An 18,168-nucleotide genomic window follows, 5' to 3' on the forward strand; every position below is an offset into this window, starting at 1 on the left:
TTTCTATCATGGGAGGATGCAACAGGAAGTCATCTATCTAGAAGTTTCTCACCAGACACTGAATCTTTTGGCGCCTTCAACTTGGACTTCCCAGCTCTCAGAATGGTGTGAATAAATATTTGCTGTTTAAGACACCTAATCTATGGCACTTTTGTTACAGTAGCCCAAACTGACTAAGAGACTACCCAAATCCAGGAGTTAAAATCCTAGGAGCAGCCGGTTAGCATGCAAATCAGGAAGCCCACTCTCCAGCCAATATGAATATATGCCTTCTACTATCCATATCTCCATAAATACCAGAAGCTTTTCTAATTAGCATAACTAATGTTAGAAAATAGGGTCTCACTGTGGAAATGAGAGGAACTCAAGATATGTTGTTTAATTAACAGAACATGAAAATCTACCCAGGCCTGTTACTTGTACCCATAAGGAAATGGTCTGAGGCTTGACCCACAAATGAACCTGTGTGCAGTCTTTGAGCCAGAGGACTCCTTGTTGCCTGATGCTCACTCTAAGAGCACAGGATTCTGCCTCTGGATATTGTTCTATCAGCTTCCAGTAAATATTTCATGCAAAGAGGTAGTCAGAACACTCCAAAAGAACAGAGAGTTGGGACTTCATCAATCTTATAGTTTGTATAAATATTTTCAAGCCTGCTTGCTAATAAATATTCTTTTAATAAGGTCTGTACTTGTGGCATAATTTATGGAAAGTAAATTGCTTTTGTGGTGGTTACTATTATTTCCTAAAATAATCTAAAGCTGTATAAGCCCAAACCGGCTTAGGTTCACAACAACCCCCACAAAAGGTCCAGGGTTGGTTGACGGAGAGTGAAGATGCCTGAAAGAATTTTGTACTCGTGATAAGGGAACAGGGCAGCATAAAGAACCTCAGACCATACAGCTGGGGGTTCATAGGAACAGGAACATCTCGATGGAAACTACTGTAAAGTGGTGACTACATCTGGAAACCATACATGATGATTACAGCAAATAACAGCATGAACAACTGCTGTCTGAGACCCAGATGCTCTTTCATCCCCTGGAGCCATGAGGCTACTTAAACACAACCGAGGAATCATCTGAGTTAAAACTTGTAATGAGGGGCACCTGGGTGGCTCAGTCAGTTAAGCATCTGACTTTGGCTCAGGGCATGATCTCACAGTTCAAGGGTTCAACCCCCATGTTGGGCTCTGTGCTGACAGCTCAGAGCCTGGATCCTGCTTTGGATTCTATGTCTCCTTCCCTGCCCCTTCCCTCACTCATGCTCTGTCTCTCCTTCTCTCTCTCAAAAATAAATAAACATCAAAAAAAATTTTTTTTAACTTGCAGTGATTGAGTTTGCCAGGAATTTACTGAAATTGTGGTTACTGCTCTCAGGGAGAATAGGGTCTCTAAATAAATAGTAAATTGGAAATTAGGGGAAAGAAATCTAAAATTTTTTTTCTTTCTTGTATATCTGAAGTTTAGATTCTGAGAAATTTGTATTCACTATATGCCACATAAGAAAGAACAATGCTGTGTCTCTCTCAATTTTTCTCTTCAAGATCTTTCATTTTTAGCCTTGACACCACTGTTACATTTTCTCCTCTATTACATTTAAGAGTGACCCCATTGCATCCCTAGGCTCTTCTTAGTGATCCAAAATCTGGCTCAAAGTCCAAGAGAGAGACATTCATGTCTATGCAAAGCAGAGAGAAAAGAAAGGCAGCATCTTAAGTATGTAAATATGTATCCTAGTCAGCTTGAGCTTCTATAACAAATACCATAAATTGGATGGGTAAATAACAACATCTATTTCTCAAAGGAGACTGGGAAATCCAAGATAAAGGTGCCAGCAGATTTGGTATCTGGCAAGAGCCTGCAGCCAGCCACTGTCTCCTGTATCCTCACATGGTAGAGAAAGATCATATCCATCACATCTCTTCTTATGAGGGTACTAATCCCATTCAGTGGAGGGTGGGGGATAGTGCTCAACCCTTATGACCTAACTGCCTCCTACTTCTAAATACCATCACATTGCGAGGTTAAGACTTCAACATATGAGTTTTGAAGGACACAAACATTCAGTCTAAAGCAGTCCATACTGCATAGGAAGGGAAGAGGTAGTGAGGAAAAAGTTACATTGAATCCATCCCCTAGGAATTTTACTTCCTGGGAAAGGGAATAGAATCATCTTGCATTCAGCAAACAACTAACTATAAACCAGACATTGTGTTAGAAAAGCACTAGTTTCACCAAGATGAATAAAATATTTTCTTCCATCAAATAAGGAGATAGACAATATGATATGCTAAGTTCTGTGATGGGGCTAAGTACCAAGCCAGTACTGGGGAAGGAGCGATCCCAGTTCTTACTGGGGAAGTCTGAAAAGCCTTCAGAAGAGATGACATTCAAACTGGGTCTTAAATTTCACCAGCAGAGAATGGCCTTTCCAGTCAGCACTAACAGCATATGCCAAGGCGAAAATGAATGAAAAAGCATGGAGGATTGGAGAATGACAAGTCCAGGGCCTAGAAAGTATACAAGTGGACTAGCAAGGTGTTACGCTAGAAGGAAAATGTGTGGTCAGGTGGTGAAATCGCATGAACGCTTTTCTGAAGAGATTGGCATTTTTGAGGCCAACCAGGGCATCCAATGGGCCCACAGGTTCCAAAGAGGCACCATAATGGGAGCACAGGGTGGGTCAAAGGCCAAAGCTCTGGCCCCTTCCTCCCTACTCCACTCCACTTTGTATCTTTTATAGATCTCCTTTATATTTTTAATTTGAAAGTAGAAGCCGGCTCTTATTTTTAAGTTTTAAAATTGCTCATATAAGCAACTACAAGTCAGAAAATTTTTGAGTTAGGGAAGTTAAATGACCATATTTACATTTCAGACCCCCGATTCTGGCTGCAGGACAGGAGGAAAGATTAGAGAAAGGAGACATGAAAGGCAGGAAACCAATTAGTTAGATTGTTGAAATAGCGCATAATGGGGTCCAAAGCAAGGTAGTGATAGTTAAGAGTATGAACAGAAGTAGGAAGAAGGAACAGATTCTACAGACATTTTGGAAACTGGATAAACAGCCATTTACCATTCCTACTACATACATAGCGATTTCTGACTGTTTGACTGGACATAGCAGGCAGGAAACTACACACTCTGCCCTGCCTCCATGGTGGATTGATTTGCTTCGCTTTAACTCCAATGCACTACCACAGAGTTGAGATAAAGGCCTCTTGCAACATTCCAAAGCTTCTACACTGTTGAGAGTACTATGGTTCATGGACTGATGTGATTTTATGGAAAACTGCATTAGATTTAGTCAATGTCACCAATGCCGAGTATTCATTTCACTTATCAATTCCAGAAGAGTGACGTGGTATTTTGTTGTCTCTTTTGTCTTTCCTTTTCTGTAAGTGATATTTTTTCCAACTCTAAAAAAAGAGAAACAAAGAAATGGATTTAGCAGTGTATAAAGCAATCCATCAATAGGTATTGTTATGCTTTACTAGTTGATGTAATATCATGTGATATGATGTTTTACTAAGACCACCCCTTGCAGTGGGCTGGCCTTGTAAACAGGTGAAATAGGATACTGACTGTATCATGATTTAAGACATAATGACGATGAGATAATCTTGTGTATCCAGTCATTCAGTAACTGTTCACCAAACATCTACTTTCCAAAAGGTCGTATGATAGGTAGGCAAAGTAGAATACAACACAGATGTGGTCTTAATCTAATAGAGCTTTCGGCCAGCCAGGAAAACAAAAAGTGAACAATTATTTACACAATTAATTTTTTAAAATGTTTATTTATTTTTTTAAAAGTTTGCGGGGGGCCCCTAGATGGCTCAGAAGGTTAAGCATCTGACTCTTTAAAAAAAAATTTTTTTTAAATATTTATTTTTGAGAGTGAAAGAGAGTATGAGCAGGGGAGGACCAGAGAAAGAGAGAGAGAGAGAGACAGAATCCAAAGCAGGCTCCAGGCTTCGAGCTGTCAGCAGAGAGGCTGATGTGGAGCTAGAACCCATGAACTGTGAGATCATGACCTGAGCCAAAGTCAAGATTAACTGACTGAACCACCCAGGTGCTCCAAACATCTCATTCTTGATTTCAGCTCACTGGTGATCTCACTGTGCATGATCCAGCCTCACATGGGGCTCTGTGTGAGCAGCATGGAGTCTGCTTGGGATTTTTTTCTCTCTCTCTGTCTCTGCCCCTCCCCGTTTGTGCACTCTCTCCTTCAAAATAAATAATGGTTAAAATAATAATAACACTAACAAACATTAATGTTTACTTATTTATTTTGAGAGAGAAAGAATGGGGGAGAGACAGAGAGAGAGAAGGAGAGAGAATCCCAAGCAGCCCCTGGGCTAGGTGCAGAGCCCAAGGCAGGGCTGATCCCCCAACTGTGAGATCACTATCTGAGCTGAAATCAAGAGTCAGGCACTCAAATGACTGAGCCACCCAGGCACTTCTAGGCACTTAATTATTTGATGGCTATTGTGGTAAGTGCTTTGAATATGAAAGAAAAGCTACAAGAGAGGCTAGAACCGGGTTCCTCACTTACCCCACCTCCGCTAGGAGGTGACTTTTGGCTTGTGAGTCTAAGGACAAGAGGCTGCTTCTGCTAATCAACAGGGAAGCGAAATTCAGGCAGAAGAATAAACCGCGTAAAGCAGGCGTGTGGAAGCTGGGAAAAAGCCATTGTGGCTGGAGGGCAGAAATCAACAGGAAGAATGGCTAGATGTTCAGATCTGTAGGCCTTGCTGAGGTTGGGTTTTCGCCTAAAGGCCCAAGGAACACCTTGGATGGAATTTAAGCGGAAGGTGAAATTATCAGATACATTTTTAAGGACTCCTGCAACTTCTCAGTTAAAAATAGACCGGAATGGGACAGAAGTGGATTTAGGGAAACCATGTAAGTGGCTCTTGTCAGACACTTCCTTAAATGTCTCAACGGCAGAACTCAATCACTTGAGTTCTGGCAACAACTGCAAGCAGACCAGATTGCATATAGACTCACACACGGGCTCAGACAGCTAGGCAGCAGGGCCTAAAATGTATGGCGCTGCTAAGTGTGATGACCTGTGTCTTAGCATGTCTCCTGCCGATAGGCCACAGCCTCCTTGACCACAGCTGTGTTGGCCTCGGCCACGTGCCAGCTACTGTTTCAGGGTTTTCTCTTTTTCCTCATTTGCTACTCAAATGCCTGTTCCTACATCCTGCCTCTGACCCCTGCCGAGCTTCACACAGTGAGGGGGGAAGGGTCCCTAAATTCTGCAGTTGTTTACCACACACTAGATTGCCTCACCCACTTGCCCTGGAGGATAACACTGACTTCCCAAATAGGGCTCTTCTCTCCCAGCTGCCTCTGCCTAGGCTGTGGATTCCCTCACTCAGCTCTCCCTTCAGTGGAGATCCTCATCCGAACCCTCCCTCGCCCTCCTAAAGGGCCTCCCTAAGGGTCTGGGACTATAGAAGTAAACTACAATAAGTAGCTTACAGTGGTGAGGTGTCTATCAGGAAGATCTTCCCTTTGGCAGAAGAGAGCTTTCTTATTTCTTATTCGCATGAGATAGCAAGGTAAGATTTATTATTATTATTTTTTTAACAATTTCCAAGTACCGTGGTGGGGTAGCGGAGGCACTGCTGCGCATTATTATCAGAAGAATCACGATCGTGTTTTATGGCAACGAGTATCATAAGCTTTGCAAGCTCAAATGTTTTCTCAAAAATGTTGAAGTGTTAAGGTTTGTTTGCTTTTAACTGGCCTGCATGTCTAACTCCGATGTTTCTCCGGATTCCTGCAGTAAAAAACGATACACCTCGGTGAAAACAGATATTGGGATGTGAAAAGAAGCGGTATGAGTCAAGGAGCTACTGGCATTTAATCTGCAGCAGGTGTGCTGTTAGATTAATAAGATTTCTGGGTATTCAGGGTTTTTTCTTTCTTTATGGAGAGGCCTTTAAACACAAGAGCAAAATTTTACATCATAATGTGAAACACAGTCCCAGCAGAAAACAACAAATAGTTCTTCACCCTTACACTTTCTTTACCCCTGAAAGGAAAGAGTGAGAAAAGTTTTCTCTGAGTTTGCTAAGTTCTATTTCTATTTCTTTTGGGTCCTTTTCTCCTTTTCCAATTCAGGCAAGGTAGAACGTTCATAGAAATCAACTACCATTTATTTCCTAAGACTGAAATATGAAAACCATTCATAAGTTTCAAGATAACTTTTGTTTTTTTTTTAATCTGTGGTTGTGGTTCTGTTTTAAACACCTTTTTCTAAAAACAAAATTCTCAGTGTGACCAGAACAAACACAGACTGGGTGAAAAATGTTTCTGCCAAGTTGTGAGATTGATGTGAATTGAAGTAGCTGAAATGTAAGCCTGTGTTATTGTAATCGGGAGTGTTAAAGCGTGCCCTTCATCTAAGAAATGCAAAATATTTTCAAAACAAGCATCTGGTGACACTCAGCAGGATCATATGATTACAGCTCTCCAGAGGAGGTAATTTGTTGTGCAGAGACTTTGGGATGTTTTGCTAAAGTACTGACCCTTTATTTCTTAACGCAGCTCAGAATTTGTAATTTTTTTTTTATGAACTCGTTTCATACTTTATTGTTAACCTATTGCTTCTCAAAATTCTGAAGAGTCTTTCATCTTTTAAGATAGAGGGAATAGTGATATGATGCACGAGAGTGAATGGTGAGGCTTCAGGTGTTTCCATTGAATCGCCTTTGACACTGTTTTGCAGGTGCCAACCATGCTACTAACTGCCTGCGTCAGCACCTGGTACCCGTCCTCAAATTGGGGATTTTCCTTATCTTTTCTGCCATGCACTCTCGTAACACGTATTTCATAATCTGTAGATTCATTGAATTTTTCTGCCATGATGAAAACATCAAAAAGCTTCAGACACTTGAGCCGCCAGTGGCAAACTGCAGTTCCCAGATCTCCTTAAGCAGAAATAAATAAGCCCCAAAAGGAAAGGTGAGTGAGAGCCTCAAAGAGATCCAATGGCAAAGCCTCTGTGGGAATTATGGAAGAACAATGTTCTGCTCACTAGATATGTGAGCCCCGTAGAAGGGACACCGAAACCTGAGGCCAGACAAAAACAAGTAGCAGGGGCTTGGACTTCTCATATCAAAATTGTCAGAAGGGAACCAATTGTTCTTTTCAAATTATTTCCAAGAGGGCTTCCTACTTGACAGTACACCCTTCATTCCGTTGATCTTTTGTCTTCTATCCCTTAGGCTTTCTTTCTACTTGTTTCTTTTTCTTTCTTTTCTTTTCTTTTCTTTTCCTTTCTTTTCTTTTCTTCTATTTTCTTTATTTTTTTACATAGATGCTTAGCTTCTGGGTCTCATCACTTCTCAAACTTCAGCTCAGTGATTTTTTTCGTTTCTTTGTATTCAGTAGGTAATTCCTAGGCATCTTGATATCTCTCGCTACACTTTTAACACCAATACCAACAGTAGAATCTAGCTATGTTCTTTTTTTTTTTTTAAATATAGTTCTCCAAACAATGAAATCTGGCCACGTGTAGCAACATGGATGGACCTTGAGGGTGTTGTGCTGAGCGAAATAAGTCAGGCAGAGAAGGACAAATATCATATGTTTGCACGTATAGGAGGATTAGGAGGAACTTGACGGAGGAACAAGGGGGAGAAGAAGGGCGGAAATGGTGGGGGAAAGGGAGAGAGGCAAACCATGAGAGACTCTTGAATGCTGACAAAAACTGAGGACTGATGGATGTGGGGGGGAGGGGGGATGAGCATGGAGGAGGACACTTGTGGGGATGAGCACTGAGTGTTATGTGGAAACTAATTTGACAATAAACTATTTGTAAAAAAAGAAAAGAAAAAAAAATTTAAACAATCAAAAAATAAATAAATAAATAAATATAGTTCTCCATCCAGCTCTATCTCCTTCTGTTATTCTGAGCTGACAGAATGTGTCTCTGACACATCTTTCACTGCATGCTGCCTACCTTCAAGAAGACCCATCTCTGAAGGGGGAGGGTGGTGTTTAAAAGTTCTCCATTGACCCAGTTTCTGTGAATTCGTAATCCAAATATATACACACAAATGAAAGCTGAGCAAGTACCTCATAAATATTGGAGCACATCGTTGATGAAGCTCAAATACAACATGTATTTGTATGCTTAATTATCTTTATGATTAACAGGAAACACCTGACTTTCGTAGGACAGAAACATTTTTAGTTCATCAAAACAAAGGAAGATTAAGTTTTTGTGGTGCTAGATATTTTCTGGACTAAAGGGACACACTTTAAGGAAAAGAACACAAAACTACAAATATAAAATTAGAAACAAAAGCAAATACATGTGTGGAAAGAGAAAATGCAAAATACAGAAAATATATACTCCGCAAATACAGAAATACACAGTACAGAAAAATAGCATAATACTTTATTAATTGCTTGATAAACCTCTCTAATAAATTCTGTTTCCTTCTATTCTGGAAAATATATGCAAAATTAATTGTAACATAAGGGGAATTAAAATATAGTTTTAAATTGTTGCTACCTTATACAGAGCTACATGAAGCATAATCAAATTACTCTTATACTACATTGACTAAGTTGATGAATACATGTAGGTATTTTGCCATCCAAGCACTTATTTTTTTCTGTCTATGTTCCTGCACTGTTGGCAATTTTGTGTGTACGATTTCATCTGGAACTGAACAACGTTCTAAGGACAAGACATGTCAGATACTCTAAGAAGTGATCTGACATATTGAAATGCAGTAAGCACTATGTCAAGAGGCTTATTCTCTGTAATTTTTCTAAAGACTGTGACCTACAAACACAGGAATTCTTGGATAAATTTTATTTTGTGTGATTCTCATCCAAAAAAGGAAAAAAATATGATGCATTTATAATTGTATGCTCTCCATTAGCAAGTATGTTCCTGACAGGAGAGGGCAACCATTCTGATGAGGCAATAATGAGCAGTAGATGCTCTGGTTATAATTCTACACTTCTGATGTTTAGAAGTATTTGCTACAAACTGGCTTCTGGCTTCCTATTTTTAAAACCTTTTCCTCTTCCACCATCCACATACTGCAGTGCCTGGAGCTATAGGACACATGCATATCAAAATATAATTTCTGATCTGCATCTTTGTGTCATAATGCCAGGTGGGCAGCAGAAGTTTCCTGGAAGCAGTTCTTTCAAAGGGATGGCTAATTATATAGAGAAGTGACTGTCATTACTGCATTCCCAAAATGCCGGACACCAGAGGAAATGTGAGGGGGAATGTGTGGAGACAGGAGTCTTAAACAATTATAGATAAAAGTTTGCAAATTTTACACATCATCTGACCATGTGAATGCATTGCTTGGATCATTCTCAGGGACTTGGAATGCAAGCAAGGAAAAGCCTCCATTACCTTCACAGTGTATAGTTGCTTTGTTCTCTAATCTTATTGATCATTTAAAACAGCAGTGAAACTTCCAGTTTCTAGCACAATGCAGCTTACAAGTTGCCACTCCATCTGAACAACAGGTAAAAAGCTAAACAATCTGAAAAAAGCAACTCTTCTTACATTCATCAGAGAAACGAGATCACAGGGCAAACTGATATCTCCCAAACTGGAAAAACAAACAGGCAGATACAGAGAATCACAACCCAATAAAGCAAAAACCTCAAGCACAGACCTTCACAGGAACAAGAAGAAAACCTGAATTGTAATTGACAAATTCCTGAAGTTTCACTGTGGATAAATCTGAGAGTTAAAATCTCTGCCAGACCCATTAGGTGGAGGGTATACACACTTTTGTGAGTTTCATCTCCAGGAGTTGTACCAGAATCTCAGCAGTGAATGTCAGGAAAGTCCCCTCGTGCTTCCTGCAGGGAAAAGGGAAAAGGAACCATTTGAAATATGCAAGGGGTATTCTGTTATTTTGTTTTGTTTTTTATATTTACTTATTTATTTTGAAAGAGAGCAAGCAGGGTAGAGGGAGAAAGAAAGATAGGAGAGAGAGAATCCGCAGCAGGCTCTGCACCACCAGTGCAGAGGCCAACACGAGGCTTGAACTCATGAACTATGAGATCATGACCTGAGCAGAAATCAAGAGTCAGACGCTTAATCAACTGAGCCACCCAGGCATCCCCAGGGTATGCTTTTTTAACAAAGTCTGCCCCCAAGAGAAAGTACCTCACCAGAGACTAACCTACTAGAGTTTTATCAAATCCTACCTGACCTGAGGGAAGGGAAATACACAACTGCAGCCCCCTCAAGCCCATCCTGTTCCACTACTGAGAAGTAGTGGTGAACCTCACAGTCCAAGGACACAGGCTGAGCCCTAATCATAGGATCAAACAGGGCTTCCCCTCTCCGGGCACCTTATTACTACATTACTGAAGGTCTAATTACTGCAGTTCCTTTTACTAAGTACATCATGTTTACATTTCAACAAAAACTTTCAAAGCTTACTAAAAAGTAAACAAACACAGTTTGAAGAGCCTGAACAATATCAGAACCAGAGTCAGATATGGGAGGAATGTTAGAATGATCAGGCCAAGAATTGCAATAACTAAAATTAACATGCTAAAGGCTTTAACAAAAGAAGTGGGCAACATATAAGAACACATGGATAATGTAAGCCGGGAGATGGATGTTCTAAGACATAATCAAAAAGAAATGCTTGAGATCAAAAACACTGTAACAGATAAGAATATGAAGAATGACAGATATGAAGAATATGTAGACTGGACATGGTTGAAGAAAGAATCTCTGAGCTTGAGGATAAGACAGTAGAAGATTCCAAAACTGAAATGCAAAGAGGAAAAGACTGAAAAAAAAAAAAAACAAAATATCCAAGAACTGAGATAGTTAAAAAAGGTGAAAGGTATGCATAATAGGAATACTAGAAGGAAACAGAGAAAAAAGCAGAAGCAATTTTAAGCAGTAATGAGTGAGAATTTCCCTAAATTAATGTCTGACACATTCACCAACATAGACAACTTCTGAGCCATAAGATGCATCTTAACAAATTTTTAAAAATGTAAATCACAAAATGTTTGCTCTCAGACCACAGTGGACTTATATTCAGAGGCAATAACACAGAGATAGCTGGGGAAATCTCAAAATACAAGAGGATTAAACACAATTCTAAATATTCATTGGTCAAAGAAGATATCTCAAGAAAAATTAAAAAGTATTCTCAACTAAATGAAAATAAAACTTATTAAAATTTGTGGATTCAGTAAAAGCAGTACAAAGAGGAAAACTTATAGCATTGAATGCATATATTAGGGAAAAAAAAAATCTAAAATCCGTTGTCAAAGTTTCTTTAAGAAACTAAAGCAGAGCAAATCAAATCAAAAGTAAGCAAGAAAAAAATAAAAATCAGAGCAGAAATCAATGAAATTGAAAACACAAAATCAATACAGAAAATCAATGAAACCAAAAGCTGGGTTGTTTTTTTTTTTAGAAAAAGTCAGCCTCTTACTCAAAAGAGTAAGCCTCTAACAAGGCTAACAAAAAGAGAGAGGGAACTCAAATTACTATTATCAGAAATGAAAGAGGGTACATTAGTACAGATCCTATAGACTTAAGATAACCTTGAATTTTGTGATGACTTTTTAGATATAGTTCCAAAGGCATGGTCCGTGAAAAATAATTTATAAGCTGGACTTCATCAAAATTAAAAACTCTGCTCTATGAAAGACACTGTCATGAGGATAAGAAGACAAGCTGCAGACTGGGAGAAAATGTTTGCTAAAGACATATCTGATAAAGGACTGTTAGCCAAAATACATAAAGAACTCTTAAAACTCACCAGTAAGAAAACCAAAAACCAGATTAAGTGGGCAAAAGGCCTGAACAGAGACCTCACCAAAAAGATATACAGATGGCAAATAAACATATAAAAAGATGCTTCGGGGTGGCTGGCTGGATCAGTCTGGTTAAATGTCAGATTCTTGATTTTGGCTCAGGTCAGAATATTATGGTTTGTGGGATTGAGCCCCACATCAGGTTTCCTGCTGACAACATGGAGCCTGCTTGAGATTCTCTCCCTCTCTGCCCCTCCCCCTCTCATGTGCATGGTACACATGCATTTGTCTCAAAATAAACTCTAAAAAGAAAAAAAGAAAATATGCTCCACCTTGTATGTCATCAAGGGCATGCAAATTAAAACAACAATGAAACACCACTATATACCTATTAGAATGGCCAAAATCCAAAACACTGACAACACCAAATGCTGGTGAGAACATGAAGGAACAGGAACCCTTATTCATTGCTGGTGGGAAAGCAAAATGGCACAGCCATTTTGGAAAAACAGTTTTGTGGTTTCTTACAAAATTAAACATTGTCTTACCATACAATCTAGCAATTGTGTTTCTTAGTATCTTCCCCAGAAAGTTGAAAATTTGTGTCCACAGAAAACCTGCACATGGATATTTATAGCAGCTATATTCAGAATTGGCAAATGTGGAAGCAACCAAAACGTCCTTCATTCAGTAGGTGAATGAATAATATGCTGTCATACATCCAGACAATGGAATATTATTGTGCTAAAAAGCAAGGAGCTACCAGGCCATGAAAATACAGACTTAAATATATAGAACTAAGTGAAAGAGGCCAATCTGAAAGACTTTCTACTGTGACTCCAACTATATGATAATCCAGATAAACTAAAACTATGGAGACAATAAAAAGATTGGTGGTTTCCAGGGGTTTGGAGGAAGTAAGTGATAACTAGGCAGGGCACAAAGGATTTTTAGGGCAATGTAACTACTCTATATGATACTGTAATGGTGTACGCATGTCACTATGAAACTCAAGTTCAACTCCTATATCTGGTGAGCTCAAGCCCCTGACTTTAAGTGACCATGAGCCCTACTTTGGGCAAAACAGGAGCCCTGGGTGAGCCCCACTTTTCTTTCTCTCTCCCCCTCACTTGTGCCCCCTCCTCAAAGAAAATCTTCCTTTTCTATAATTTTGTTAGTTAAAAAGCATAAGATTGTATTTGCCAATACAACTACTTTCAGTTATCCAAGGCCAGATTGATACTTATATTAAATTTTTATAGTTGGACCAAAAACACAAAGATGCATGAATTTGTAAATAAAGCTAAAATAACTATGAATTATCTAAAGTGGCCATCTATTTAATTGTATTTAATTTTGATACTACATAGTAGCCTGAACTTTAATTTTTTTCCTGTTGTACATTCATTACTTCAAAAAATATTTGCTATACATGAAATCTGAAGCATGGTGAGCCACGAAGCCATGATTCAAAGAAATAAATATTTATTATAACAGCAAACTGTGATCAGTGCCATGAAGAAAATGTTTGGAGGATTTAATAACAGGAAGATCCAGTTCTTTTGGCGGGGACGTTAGAGTTGGGGGATGCTTAGAGGGAGAAGATTTCCCTAAGGAAACAGCATTTGACTTGAGCCTGGAGTTTGAAAAATTATACACAAGGCTAAAAAGTAGAAATGAGCAGGTGGAGGGCATAGTTTTGTGAGAAGGTTTTAAGAAAGCTAAGAACATAGTTAAAGGACTAGAGTAATACTTCTCTAAGTTTATCATTTTTATGACTTTGACTTTTGAACGATGTTACTTCAAAATATTCATAAAATAATTATATATTTTCTCCCTTAAAAGGAATACAAAGTATTATTATTATCTAAAGAATACAATAACAATTATATTCTTAAATTCAAAAGAAAATCATAACCATACTTGAGGTGGGAGAGTGGGGGAGAGAGTCAGGAAGGGCTATTCAAGCCACTTTTGAACATGGCATTTTAACACTATACCTTCATTCTAAAAGGAAAGAACTGAACATATGATTTTTAATATAATAAGAATATTTCTTAGCACTGTTTGCTGAGAAAGCCTAGAAGTAATCAGTTCCCAATCACAATAAGAACAATTAATGCCCACATTTTGGCTTCTAACCACTTTTTCTATTAAAAGAAATCAATGCTCCTTGGAGAAATGGCTGATTCCAGCCTGAAGCAGAGAAAATATAAGAGGAACCTCAATCATCTTATCATGCCACCATAAAAAAGAGGTTCAAAATTAGTGAGGATGTCAAAAAAGCATAAGAACCTATTTGAAAGGTTCTTACCTGTCCAAATCTGCTACATTTTCAACAAGAAAGTAATTATAGTAACAGACTAAAACCTATTGAAAGAAATAAGAATCCATGAATTCATACTGACATAGGAAGCATAGGAATGAATAAGTGAAGGAGTGAATGAATGAATGAATGTGGGATAGAGAAGGCTTTATATGAAAAACATCATAATAATTGATTTGGGCAAAAATCATCAATGAAAAATTAATGGGTGACGAGATCTACATATTCTTACAAAATATTATCTCCCCCCAAAATGTGTTGATTAAAAATAGAAAAACAGGAGCACTTGGGTGGCTCGGTCAGTTAAGCATCCGACTTTGGCTCAGGTCATGATCTCANAAACAAACTTTACAACAGAGAAACCTTTAACCAAGTGATCAAAGTTAACATCACTGGTATAAAGACAAGTCAGTATCATGTGCCTCATGATACGGTGCACTGAGAAGTATGCAACATCACTTTTGTGGTATTCTTGCCAAAAGACTTCAAACTAATCATGAGGAAACATCAAACAAACCCAGAGTGAGAAACATTCTACAAAAATAACTGGCCTGTATTCTTCAAATATGTCAAGGATATGAAAAGCAAAAGCAGACTGAAGATCTTTTCCAGATTAAATGAGACTGAAGATACATAAAAACTAAGGGCAACATGTGACCCCAGCTTGAATAATGGACCCCAATATTTTTAACTTTTCTTTTAAAATTAAGAACTTCAGCTCCTAAAAAAGATGTATTAAGATAATAAAAGGACAGGAAACACACAGGGAGAAAATATTTGCAACTCCTGTGTTTGAAATAATGTGTTTAATAAAGGATTTGCATCCAGATTATATAAAGAACTTTCAAAACTCAACAATAAGAAATCAAACAATACAATTTTTAAAAGTAGGCAAATGATTTGAACTGACACTTCACCAAAGAAGAAATGGAGGTGGCAAATGAACACATGAAAAGACACTCAACATCACTAGTTATTAAAGAAACGCCAATGAAAACCACAATGAGATATTACTACATATGTACTAGAGTGGCTACAATTGAGTGTAAAATGTGTTAGCAATGGAATGGGACAACTAGAAGTCTCATAGACAACTGGTAGGAATGTAAAATGGACCAATCACTTTGGAAGACAGTTTGGCAGTCTTAAAATGTTAAATATACCCTTATCATGTGACCTGGCCATTCCACTCCAAGTTATTTACCCAGGAGAAATGTAAACATATGACCGTACAAAGACTTATCCATAAATTTTCATAGAAGTTTTATTTGTAACAGCCAACCACTTCCCAATACCTAAAATGAAACAAAATCTACTCTAAGTCACATCATCTGTAGATTTAATATAATCCCTCCTGAAGCCAACTAAATGTTTGTGTCCCCCAAAATTCATATGTTGGGATCTTAACCTTCCCTATCATGGTACCTGGATGTGGGACCTTTGGGAAGTAATTCGGTCATGAGGATGGAGTCCTCATGAATGAGAATAGTGCTCTTATAAAAGAGACTCCAAAGAGCTCTCTCTCCCTCTTTCTGCCATTTGGGATTACACTGAGATAGCAGTAGTCTACAACCCAGAGGAGAACCCTCACCAGAACCTGACCATGCTGGCACCCTCATCTCAGACTTCCAGGCTCCCAAACTATGACATACATTTCCGTTATTATAAAGCACTTACTTATAGCAGTTATAGCAGCCTGATCTAAGACATCCCCTAACCGATCTCCCTATTTCTGCCCTGTCTCCAGTCACAGCAGTAGTATTCTCAAAATAGCAGCCAAGTGATTTTTCAAAGTGCTATGTCTGTGATTACTTAGTGATCTGAGCTGCCCACCACATCCATGCACCTATCTGATTTCATCTCTTACAACTGTTATTACTCAGGTCCAACCTCATGATCTCCTTGCTTTCCCTCATACACACCAGGCGTGCTCCTTTCTTGGAGATTTTGTGCTCCCTGTTTCCTCTGCCTCAACAGTCTTTGCCCATATAACCACACAGGCAACTTCTTTACTTCCTTCCCATCTCTGCTCAAATGCTACCTTCTCACTGAGGATTGTTTTCCCCCTGAGCCCTCACTGGGGATTCTTTTCGATAAAGTATATAAAACAGCCAGCTCCTCCCTGCAGCCACCATTCCACTCACACTACCCTGGTTAACTTTTCTCCAGAGCACTCCTCACCAACTAACATATTGTATATTTACTATTTAGTTACTGCGTCTATGTTCTCACCACCACTAGCATAAAATTTCCATAAGAACAAGAATTTTACTTTGTCACTGCTGTGTTTTCCCAGGCAACCAGAACAATATCCGGCATGTAGACATTAAATTCTTGTTGATTGTGTCCATTAATATAGTAATTGCATATTGTTTTTAAATTTTTTAATGTTTATTTATTTTAAAAAATTTTATGTTTGTTTATTTTTGGGAGAAAGATAGAGTGTGAGTAGGGAAGGAGCAGAGAAAGGGGGCGACAAAGAATCTGAAGCAGGCTCCAGGCTCTGAGCTGTCAACACAGAGCATGATGTGGGGCTTGAACTCACAGACTATAAGATCATGATCTGAGCTCAAGTTGGGCACTCAGTCGATTGAGCCACCCAGGCCCCCCAGTAACTGCATTATCTTTAATCTTTTGTTTGACATCTATAAATTAGTAAACATTTACTGACATATTAGAAGTAATTTTTAAATGAAAACATTTACATTAAATTTACTTTGTTCCGGAGAAGATGGCGGTCCCTGCAGTGTCCGGGCTCACCCGGCAGGTGCAAAGCTTTAGTACATCTGTGGTCAGGACATTTGCCAAGCTCGTGAGGCCACCTGTTCAGATATATGGTATCGAAGGTCGCTATGCCACTGCCCTTTATTCGGCCGCATCTAAACAGAATAAACTGGAACAAGTAGAAAAGGAATTGTTGAGAGTAGCACAAATCCTGAGGGAACCCAAAATGGCCGCTTCCATTATGAATCCCTATGTAAAGCGTTCCGTAAAAGTGAAAAGCCTAAATGACATTACAGCAAAGGAGAGGTTCTCTCCCCTCACGTGTAACCTCATCAACTTTCTTGCTGAAAATGGTCGCTTGAACAACACCCCTGGAGTCGTTTCTGCCTTTTCAACCATGATGAGCGTCCACCGTGGAGAGGTTCCTTCACGGTGACCACTGCGTCCCCTTTAGATGAACCCACTCTTGCTGAATTAAAAACGGTCCTGAAGAGCTTCCTAAGTAAAGCCAGGTTTTGAAACTGGAGATTAAGACTGATCCATCCATCATGGGTGGAATGATTGTCCGTATTGGAGAGAAATACGCTGATATGTCTACAAAGACCAAGGTTCAGAAGCTGAGCAGGGCCATGCGGGAGATTTCCTGAAAGTATTGATTTTCTGTCCGTGAAAATTCCTAAACTTGGAGCATCAATAAAATGCTTCCTGAACAGAAAAAAAAAAAAATTTACTTTGTTCCATACTTTTATGTGTTTTGTTTTTAAAAATTATTTGATTTGAAAGCAAGAGAGAGCATGTGTGTGCAAGTTGGGGATGTGCAGGGAGAGAGAATACCGAGTAGGCTCCATGTTGTCACTGCAGGGTCAGATGTGGGGCTCTGTCTCACCAATTGCAAGATCATGACTTAACCTGAAATGAACAGGCAGATTCTCAACTAACTGAGCCACCCAGGCACCCCTATGTGCTTTGTTTTAAAGTGACTTGTCATTGTCCATTGTTTCCTTCCCTTATCCTTACCCCATTAGTTCATTTTATTATTTATTAAAAAAATTTTTTTTAATGTTTATTCATTTTTGAGAGGGAGAGAGACTGAGCTTGAGTGGGGGAGGAGCAAAGAGAGAGGAAGACACAGAACTCAAAGCAGGCTCCAGGCTCCGAGCTGTCAGCACAGAGCCCTATGCAGGGCTTGAACTCATGAACTATGAGATCACATGACCTGAGCCAAGGTCAGATGCACAACCAACTGAGCCACCCAGGTGACCCTCCATCAGTTAATTTTAAATGTGACAATACTCCCTGTTAACATCCAAAGTGTCATGCTCT

At 39.0% G+C, this 18,168-nt stretch overlaps 1 pseudogene; it reads left to right on the forward strand.

Annotated features, from left to right (window-relative positions):
• The first annotated feature begins 16,852 nt into the window (after nt 1-16,852).
• LOC144243380 (ATP synthase peripheral stalk subunit OSCP, mitochondrial pseudogene) lies at nt 16,853-17,563 on the forward strand (annotated as a pseudogene).
• Nucleotides 17,564-18,168: the final 605 nt, after the last annotated feature.

The sequence above is a fragment of the Crocuta crocuta genome, unplaced genomic scaffold, assembly GCF_008692635.1.
Source record: "Crocuta crocuta isolate KB4526 unplaced genomic scaffold, BGI_CrCroc_1.0 scaffold1173, whole genome shotgun sequence".
In the NCBI taxonomy this organism is placed as follows: domain Eukaryota; kingdom Metazoa; phylum Chordata; class Mammalia; order Carnivora; family Hyaenidae; genus Crocuta; species Crocuta crocuta.